We start from the raw sequence: 11272 nt of genomic DNA, 5'->3' as shown, positions 1-11272 counted from the left end.
TATCTATCTATCTATCTATCTATCTATCTATCTATCTATCTATCTATATCAGAATCTTAGGCATAATTAGAACCCTGGTCTTTCTGACCTTAAGGCCAGTCTTTTGACTATGCTTCATGCTGCTTCTCAGACATCATCACTCTTTAACACAGACAAAAGCCAATTAATATACATTTAATATGAGTTACTGTCTTCAAAAATCTATTTTGAAACCTATTTTGAAAATTCAGATTTTTCTAAGACCTGAAATCTAAAAATATTTCTTCCTCCCCCCACCATTTTCACCCCAGAATTATAATTGCCAAAAAGGATTGAAATTCTCTAATGGTAGCTGAAATTATTATTGTTTCCTGCTATGCCTTCTGTTACACTTTAAATAATTACTTTTTTTTATAGAGGAACATTATTAAAACCATAGAAACAAAATATATTTGCCTTATTACTTCTGAATCTTTGAAAGGAAAACTCTATTAATTCACTACTGATAAGCTTAAGTTGATACTAAATGGTAAAATGTAATTTTCTCTCCTGGAATAAGAAATCAAAGTTTTCTTTCATTTTGAAAGGAGCTTCCAAATTATCCAATAAAATTATCCAAAAATAATTTTAACTGAAAGTTTCAGGAAACATGGCTTATGGTTGGCCCTTTAAAATACTGTATGGAGCTTAAAGAAGCCCAAAAAGGAAATGTGAAAAATCGGACAAATCATCTCTCTACAAAGTTATTCTTTCAATTAAAATGCACAACACTGAGTTGAAAATTTCTTTTCTCCCTGAGAGCTCAGTGATGAATCTTAATCTCTGGAGAATAATCTTGATTCTCTAGATTCTTTACAATTCACCAATTTGTATCTTCAAAGGTAGTGAAAGGGAGGGGGTAATGAGTAGGAAGTGGGTCTCATTATCCATATACCTCTATTAACACATTGATTTATACAACATGGGACCATATGGTTTGATGGAGTTACTGTGATTGATTCTGTGATTTGCAAAGGTGATCAGTATTTACACCAAATTCTAATGTTTTATAAGCTCCTAAACTGAAATTAGTCATCTGTCACTAGTAACAGAAACAATGTAATTAGAATTTCAGCTTTATATTGGAATTCCTAGGCATTAGAAGAATTTCCCAAGAGTAATATTATTCTCCATCTTTTTTCATAAATATATTCAGCTGCATGACCACAAAAAAGACTAAAGAGGCAAGAAGATAGTAATTCATTGTGAAGCACTCAGTTTAAATGTCAGGAAAACATCCCAGAGTGCATTCCTGTCATCAGCTCTGGAAAAACAGATAAAACAGCTTTCATCTGTTTTATTAAGACTTCAGTTCCCCACTTCACAAATTAAAATACACATTTACATTTCCTATAATATCTCACTATTGCTCTTTGTGGACATTCAACCTCCTATCCCTTTGCTCTCTAAGAGGGTCATAGATACTTGGGATCACATTAATTTGACAGGGGAGAGTGCAGTAGGAAGATTAGTGTTTGAAGAATATAATGAGATTGGAGCTGGCTGCCACCATTTTTGTTTCTACTATTACCACAGTGAAAAAGGCAGTGATACCTTTCTGTGTCAAGGCCAACACTAGGCCCCATAAGAGACCCTGGGAGTTAGCATATATTCCTAAGCATGTAAACTATCATGAATATTTTTTTGAATGAAACAGCAATTGGGATAGAGCTGAACATGATGTAATACTAAAAAAAAACATCTAGAAAAAGGTAAAACAGAGTAATTATCTTATACAACTGAGGCATGAGAGGAAGAACTGACACAAAGGAATTAGATAGGGGAGGAGGTCTGGCATTCCTAGAACCCTAGTCTTAACAGGAATGGGTTAAAGAGGGAACAATACATAAGACGCATATGCATGAAAGTCTTCTAAATTCAGAAATAAATAAGATATTAAGGGAATAGAAAGGTGGGGAAGAGGATGAGGGAGGGATCTTTGGTGGGGGTGTAGGTTAAAGAATAGGAGGGCAAGGCAGTGAGTTGAAGTAAAGTAGAGGAGTGAGGAGGGATAGGAGATACACACAAACAAAGAAAAGGAGTAGAATTTATTAGGGGAAAAAAGCAGAGGTAGCACTCATAATCTCAGACAAAGTTAACTAAAATGGATTTAAACAAAAGAGAAAGATAGGGAACTACACTATATGTCAGTCATATTAATCAATATTGTTTTAGACTAAAATAACTAGACAATAGAAGTTTGGAAAATTGCTATGGCATAAGAAACAATGAGTTGGTTGATTTATAAAATTATGGAAAGGCTTGGACCTATGAAGGAAGATGCTATCGACTGTCATAGAAAGAGAGGACAAACAAGCATAGCATGGTCTTACATAGATGCATTAGAATAATGTACATGTCTATATATGAGTATGATTTTAGATATCTAAACACGTGCATGTATGTATACATTTGTGTGTATATGTATATGTGTGTGTGTGTACACATTTAATTGTAGCCTTTGGGGTAAGGGGGAGAAATGGGGGGGAAGAACAAAGTAAAAATTGCATAGCAGAGAACAATAGAAAACATAACAAGGAAGCAAAGATGGACAGCTTGTAACCTTATAACATGGTAGGTAGTATGTATTATATAGGTGTTCTTGAAATGGAAATTCGTTGCTGTTTATTTTAAATTCTCTCCTACATTTTGCTGTACACATGGCAGTGATTTTTTTCTCCCTTTTATTATTTTGTATTTAAGTTTAAAATTACTTTTTAAAAAATTGCCCCAAATAGTGAAACAGCATAGTTGAATTAATAAAATAATGCATTTAATCTCTAACAACTAGGAATGTAAGTTGCCGAGCAGGCTCCTATCTGTTCAGAGAACTTTTGTTTTCTGGGAGACCCCTGTCAATGAAATGACTTGTCTGTTATAAAAAACATAAAAGAAAATAAGAAAGATTAATTGCTCTTCCTATTTGATTATATACTCCAAAGAGGCAGGAACTGTGTTCTTTAGGTTGGCTTGAGGTACGTGAAGGTTTCTCACATGGAGACAAGTTAAATTTGTTCTCTTTGGTCTCAGAAGGTACAAGAAGTGAAAGTTGCTGACACAAATGTAGGCTTGATTTAAGGAAATTTTTTCTTATAAATGTGTGTTCCAATGTGGAATGGCCTGATCTGGGACATAGTGAGTTCATAATATTAGACTCTCTTCTTCTTACATTATAAAATAATGAAAATTGGGGTTACCAGGAAACACATGACAGTGGGGACTATACAAAACTTTCAGCTTCTGGATGAGTTTCAAATGAAGTATATAACATTTTGAAAAAAAATGGAATTGATTTTGAGAAAAATCAAATTAATTTCATTTTATAATTAAAAACATGTTTTAATCCCTAAAACAAGCAATCTCAATAAGTACCCAATAAAGATTAATAGTGTTTCATGGATAATACCTGTGATATCATTTTAGCCCCTAAATAGGGAAACTCCTTTTACTAGTTCGGCACTTTATTTGAAATCTATGTTTTAGTTGCCTAGGGCACAGAGCAGATACTTAAGATGAACCAGTTTTCACAGCAGTATGTGACAGAGGTAGGTCTCGACCCCAAGAGTTATTCCCAACTTTAAATATGTTTAAAGTATACAAAGTAAACAATCAAACTTTGAAAAGTAGGGTAACAAAAAAAATAGCTTCATTTAATTCTTTCTTAATTAAGAATGTTATTCCTTTATCAGGGTGAGGAACCTAGAGTCTCAAGGCCACGTGTGACCTTCTAGGTTCTCAAATGTAACCCTTTGACTGAATCCAAACTTCACAGAACAAATTCCCTCAATAAAAGGATTTGATCTATAAAACTTGGACTCAGTGAAAAGGCTACATCCATGTGGCCTTGAGCCCACAGGTTCCATACACCTGCTCCAGTTTCTTATTTTATTTAGCGTAAAAATTATCAATAAATATTTATTAAGTGTTTATTACAGAATGAGTGCAAATATTATTCTAATACTTCATTATGGTACAGACATGACCCTAGTTTCTTAAATATTATGCCAGAGAAGCATATGTTCTGACAAATTCTTCCACAACAGGAAAAGAATTGAATATCTGCCCAATAATTATAGCTAACTGGCAAAATACTTCAAGATTTTAAAGCTTAATTTCACTCAGTTCATTTCAACCTCACAGTAATGCAGATTCTCTCATTATCTCCATTTTAAATTGAGTTGAAAAGAATTGTCATGATTTTCCTACAATCACTCCCCTGGTAAATATCTGGGATATCTTTCCAACCCAGTTCTTTCTGACTCTAAATCCCATTTATATACCCTTTGGGCACAGTTCCAAATTGCTCTTCAGAATGGTTGAATCTCTTCAAAACTCCACCAACAGTGCATTAGTGTCCCAATTTTCCCACATCTTCTCCAGTATTTATCATTTCCCTTTTTTGTCATATTAGCCAATGTGATAGGTGTGAAATGGTACCTTGGAGATGTTTTAAAGTTTTAGAGCACTTCTTCATATGCCTATAGATAGCTTTGATTTCTTCATCTGAAAACTACCTATTCATATCTTTTGACCATTTGTCAACTTGGGGATGACTTGTATTCTTACAAATTTGACTCGGTTCCCTATATATCTAAAAAAATTAGGCCTTTATCAAGGATGCTTACTATAAATATTGTTTTCCAGCTTTCTACTTTCCTTCTAATCTGGGTTGCATGAATTTTGTTTGTGCAAAAGCCTTTAAATTTAATATAATCAAAAGTACCTATTTTATATTTCATAATGCTCTCTATATCTTGTTTGGTAATGAACCTATAACTCACTTAACTTGTTTAAGAATTTAGATGCTATACCACTTGGTGCATATATGTTTAGTGTTGATATTACTTAATTTTCTATGGTACCTTTCAGTAAGATGTAGTTTCCTTGCTATTATCTTTTATTTGAGTCTATTTTTGGCTTTTCCTTTGTTTGAGATCAGGATTGCTACCTTTGCTTTTTTACTTAGCTGAAGCATAATAGATTCTGTTCCAGTTCCTTAACTTTACTCTCTGTGTATTTCTCTGTTTCAGTTGTGCTTCTTGTAAACAACATATTAGGATCCCTCGTGGAGTCCCTCATGTCTGATGCTGCACTGAGAGGCTGGGGTGCTGGTGGCTGGCACTACTGGAGGTCGTAAAGGTCTGGCAGCTTACTGGGTACTTGTGCTGCTACCTGGAATGGGCTAAGGCCAGTGGGGGTGTTTCTGCATTTACTCAGGGCTACATTGAAGCATGTGCAGTCTTCCTGCTGGAAGTTGTCTGATTGCCCAGGCTTATCCTAAAGCACACAATGGGGGCCAGCACTGGTAGCTTAGGCACCCATACACCCACGTGTACTTATTTGCCCAGGGCTAAGCTGAAGCATCTGGTGGAGTTAGATTCTGCCCATTTCCTTGGTTATGCTGAGTTATGTGGGGCATCATTCTGTTGTCATTTGCCTGCTTCACTGCATTGGGGCTTAGCCTGTCCCACTGGTTTGCTGACACGAGGTTGGACTGCATTTCCCCTTTAACCCAGAGAGATAGATCTTTCCTGCCAATCTTCCAAATTTTTTGAGTTAAAATACCATTTCACCCTGACTTTTTGCTTGTCCTGCAATTAGGATTTATTTGTGGGCACTAATTTACTCTTATTTGGAGGGGAATGTGGTAATACTCCCACATGGTGATTTACTGCTTACTCAACATCTTGTTTCCCAGATATCATTCCCAAACCCATTTTAGATCTGGTAGGGAGGGTTTAAGGATGATTATAGATCCCTTAGTTCAATTTTTCTTCACTTAGTCTGCTAGTTCAAATACTAGTAACCCTTTAAGGTTTTTCTTGTATTCTGCCTTCTCTGAGAACCTTTGTAAATACTTTCATACCTCATTATCCCTCTCAATCTGAACTCCTTTATCACTTACTGTGCAGTTGTCAGAGGATTTACTATTTATTTTGTACTGCCATTTTGTCATTCATGATTCATATTTTGACTTCCCACTTATATAAAAGTTTAGGGACAGGAAGCATTATCTTTTGCTTAAAAAAATTCTCCCAGTTCCCAGCAGAATATAGTGCTCAAGACATAATTTTAATCTCATTTTGATTTAATAAAAACATTCAATAGATGCTTTTACACTCTTAATGTACTTATGATAGTTATGTATAGGTATTAACTTGATATTCACAATCAAATAATTATGCAGGCAAGTATTTTCTTTTTCCAGAGACAAAAGAGTGTGAAAACAAATTCATACAAAGTGAAAAAAAGTTTATTTTTATTTCTTTTGCATCATTTCATAGCAAATAAAAAGGCATACCCCCCCTCCACCCATGCACGTCTGTGCATGTGCACACACACATTAGCAACAAAAGAAGCATTTATGGTTATGCAAATAGTCCACTTAGGGAATTGCAAATAAAATTCTTCTGTGATGATAGTTGTGAAAATGTAACTTTTATGTCATTGAAATTTCTGAGAGAACCTAAAGCAACAAAATTTTAGAACTAGAAAGCACCTTAAAAATCACTCATATAAATTCCCTCATTCGACAGGTGAGAAAACAGGCAAGTTAAGAAACAAACTATAGAACAGGAAGCTATTAGCAGTCAATATAGGAATATAAAGATAGTATCTTAAATTTTAATCCTGTCCTCTTTTCCGTGTAGGTCTCATTTCTAGCAATACAGTACTTTTGAAATATCAGAGGGAACAGAACGAAAAGGCACCACTTAAATGTAAGAAGCAAGCCATGGCAAAGAAAGCACTTTTTTTGCAGTAGCAACACGTCTACTTACCCATCTCCTCTGAAGCTTAGCATGTTCTTGATTCTAGCTTTTGCTATCTGACTGTCTTCTCTTGTTTGCCTGTTTTTTTTTTAATTTTATTCCTTTCATTTTGTCTATTCCATGTGACAATATTTTACAGTGCTTAATATGTATTAACATTATGAGATAGCCCAGACTTGAATTTCCTTATCAAAATTATGTAACTTTTTTGGGGGAGAGGGGTTCTGTTATCTATTTTGTTTTACACAAAATATTTAGCCTTTGAACAAGGTAGAACAAAGTCAGTTAGACAATATACAAAGGACAAACAAGTTTGTTTGTCTTATAAGTTATGTATTTAAGTCTTTCGATCACTGCATCACTAAGTGTGGTATAAAATTCATCTTGTAGGTATACCAGCTTTTCATAGATTCTGGATGCCAGAATTTTATCTAATCCATTTTGTCATTAAAGAGAAGTCTGCCCAGAAATTCTGCCGTTTTTATCCAATAAGTATTTATTAATTTCCTATTTGCAAACTTTTAAAAATCATTTTTTCCAATTACATGCAAAGACAAATTTAACATTCTTTTTTTTTTAAATAAAGATCCAAATTTTCATCCTCCCTCCACCTCACATGTCTCAAAATTACTATGGTATCCACCTTTATGTCTAAATCATGTATCCATTTTTACCTTATCTTGATACATGGTATCAAGTATTAGTTTATACTTAGTTTCCACATACTGTTTTCCAGTTTTCCTAGTAGTCCTTGTTACACAGTAAATACTTGTCCCCAAAACTTTGGGCTTTGGATTTATCTGTGGTCATTTACTACCATGTATTGTGTAACAAATTTGTATTGATTGTACTTTCCAATGAAGTACACTCTATTTCTTATCAGTATTAAATAGTTTTGGTGATTATCACTTTATAATAAAGTTTGACATCTGTAATGGCCTTTGATATTCTTGAACTTTTGTTTTTTCCAGATGAATTTTGTTATTTCTCTCTAGCTCGATAAAGAAATTTTGGTAGTTTGGTATGGTTCATTGTAAATTAATTTAGGTAAAATTGTTATTTTTCTAATATTGGCTTGGCCTAACCATGAGCAACTGATATTTTCCCAATTGCTTAGTTCTGACTTTATTTGTGTGAAGCGTTTTTGTAAATTTACTCATACAATACATGGGTTGGACTTCGCAAGAAGTCTCCCAAGTAGAATTATTATATGCAAATTTATTTTTTTATTTATTTAGCATTTTATTTTCCTAAGTTACATTTAAAAACAAATTTTAATATTCATTTTTAATACTCTGAGGTCCAAATTCTGTTTCTTAGACCCTCCCTCCCTTCTTGTTTTGAGAAGGCAAGCAATTCAATATAGATTATCCATGTGTATTCATTATACTCAGTTTTTCTGGTTAGGTGATTCTTGGTTTTATTCCTAGCTCCTTTGACCGCCAGAATATCTTATTCCAAGCCCTTCTATCCCTTAATGTAGAAACTGCTATATCTGGTGTTATCTTGATTGTGTTTCCACAATACTCAAATTGTTTCTTCCTGCCATTTTGTAATATTTTCTCCTTGACCATGGAACTCTGGAATTTGGCTATGATATTCCTAGGAGTTTTCTTTTGTGGAACTTTTTCAAGAGGTGAGTGGTGAATTCTTTTAATTTCTATTTTGCCCTCTGGTTCTAGAATATCAGGACAATTTCCCTTGAGAATTTATTGAAGGATGATTTCTAGGATCTTTTTTTGATCATGGTTTTCAGGTACCCAGTAATTTTTAACTTCTCTCTCTTGGAACTATTTTCTAGGTCAGTGGTTTTTCCAATCAGATATTTGTAGCAGCAAGCACCCCAAGAGTCCCCAGGTTGTCTGCCAACACAGGTTCTTAGATCTGCTTTGATAGAGGAAAGCAACTCAAAATGGGTTAACAAGCTAACTTTAATCAGTCAAATATGTATAGTTTACCTAGTGCAGGGGAAAACTTCAGAATATACAGACAGAATTATCAAGACAGAGAAACAGATCAAGTATACAGTTTCCAAACTGTCTATCCATTACAGCCATACCAAATCAGCATCTGGGCCTTTCAAAGCTGAGGGACTCTCAACAACGGCTTCCCAGAGTTTCATGTGATCAAATCACAGAACACTTCTCAAAGTGAGCCCCAAAACAAAGCTACACATCAGGGCTTATATAGCCTTCTCCTGGCTGAGAGAATGTAACGACCCTATTGACCCACTGGCCAATCAAAAAGTATCTACTGAAAAACAAGCCTCCTACCCCAGGCTCCAGGTGCACTTTAGCCTAGGGGCAGGGAAGATCTTAAAAATTTACATTCCCATTACAATATTTCACATTGCCTTCTATTCTTTCATTTCTTTGGATATGTTTAAGAGCATCTTGATTTCTCATAAAGTCATTAGCTTCCATTTGCTCCAATCTAATTCTGAAGCAATGATTCCCCTCAGTGAGCTTTTGAGATTCTTTTTCCATCTGGCAAATTTGGCTTATTAAGGCATTCCTCTCCTCATTGGCTTTTTGAGCCTTTTTTGCCAGTTGAGTTAGTCTATTTTTTAAGGTGTTATTTTCCTCAACCAGGCTGTTGACTCTCTTTTCATGATTTTTCTTTCATCATTCTCATTTCTCTTCCCAATTTTTCCTCCACTTCTCTTATCTGCTTCTTAAGGTCCTCTATGTCCTGTAACCAGTTTGTATTTTCCTTTGAAGCTTTTGGTGCAGGAGTTCTGACTTCACTGTCTTCCCCTGTTTCAAGTTTTGATCCATTTTGTCCCCAAAATAGGAGTCTAATGCTGGATTCTTCTGTTTCCTTTGCTTCCTTTGCCTGTTCATGTTGTCACTCAATTACTTGACTTTTGGACTTTTTGCCACAGTAGGACTCTGCTATGAGATAGGGGAGCTTGGTGCCAAATGCTCGAATTTGCTCAGCTGCTAGAGGTATTAGTTGGGTACCTACTCTGAAGATTCCACATGCTCTGGAAAGCTGGTCACACACCCCAGGACCTCCACCCTAGACCACAATCCATATCCAAGCAGGTTAAAGCAAGAGCCAGTACCCCTAAGATTGGTTGGTTTGTCCCCTTACACTCTGCAGTGCAGGAGCTGAAGCTGTCATGTGGTGGCAGATGTGCTGTAGCCCTCAGCGGCTCCTCCCCCAGGTGGCAAAAGCTGACACACTCCCCACTACTGGGACCCAAATTCCATACTGCACTCATCTCTCACTTTGTCCTTAGCATCTATGTGTTCATAATTCTGGACTTCCACAGCTGCTGGTGATCTGTAGTCCCTCTAGCCAGTGGCTGGTCAGGTCTGCTCTGGTGGTAAAACCTGGGGGTGGAGCTGGGCTCAACTCCCAGTGCACTGTTCTGGCCAAATCCTGCTGGTCTGCCTGGCTTTCCTCAGTGGGTGTTTAGCTTCTCTTTGTCATTTTGTGGGTTCTGTAGCTCCAAAGTTTGTTCAGAGTCCCCTTTTAAATGGATTGGATGTGGGGAGAGCTGGAGGCACATGGAGGTCCTGTTTCTCTCTTTCTCTATTTTACTGATAGGAGACTTTAGATATATACAATTTCCCCTCAATACAGCTTTGGCTGCTTTCTATAACATTTTGTAAGTCGTCTCATTATTGTTCTCTTTAATTGAATTTTTGATTCTATGATTTGATTTTTGACCCACTCATTCATTAGGATTAGATTATTTAGTTTCCAATTAATTTTAACCTATTTTTCACAACTATTAATTGAATATAATTTTATTATATTATGATCTAAAACTAATGTGATTAAAATTCCTACTTTTTTGCATTTGATTGTGAGTATCTTATATCCTAATAATACATGATCAGTTTTTGTGTAGGTGCCTTTTATCACTGAGAAAAAAAGGGTATCCTTTTCTATCGCCATTAAATTTTCTCCTGAGGCCTATCATTTTTAGGTTTTCTTCAATTCTATTCACCTCCTTTGCTTCTTTCTTGTTTGTGGTTAGATTTATCTGTTTCTGAGAGGAGAAATCTGAGTTCCCCCACTAGTATAACTTTTCTATTTACTATTTCCTCCTTTCCCTCACCTAATTTTTCCTTTAAGAATTTGGATACTATACCACTTTGTCCATATATGTATAGTATAGGTATTGCTTCATTATCTATGGTATCTCTTCAAGATGTAGTTCCTTTCCTTACATATTTTCATTAGATGTATTTTTGCTTTTTCATTGTCTGAAATAATGATTGCTACCCCTGCTTTTTTTTTAAGCTCTAGCCCTTACCTTTCTTCTGCATGTGTCTCTGTTTCACAGATATTTCTTGCAAACAACATATTGTAAGATTATTTATTTTTTAATCGATCATGCTATCCACTTCTATTTTAAGGGTCAGTTCATCCCACTCACATTCACAGTTATGATTGCTAACTCTGTATTTTTCCTCAATACTATCTTTCCTCCTGTTTAACCTTCTCTCTCTCCTTTCACCCTTTCCCTC

This window comes from Petaurus breviceps, unplaced genomic scaffold (genome assembly GCF_028583685.1).
Source record: "Petaurus breviceps papuanus isolate PSGF00001 unplaced genomic scaffold, PetGlider_PUasm1.0 47, whole genome shotgun sequence".
Classification (NCBI taxonomy): Eukaryota; Metazoa; Chordata; class Mammalia; order Diprotodontia; family Petauridae; genus Petaurus; species Petaurus breviceps.
Note: the sequence above shows the minus strand (reverse complement) of the source record.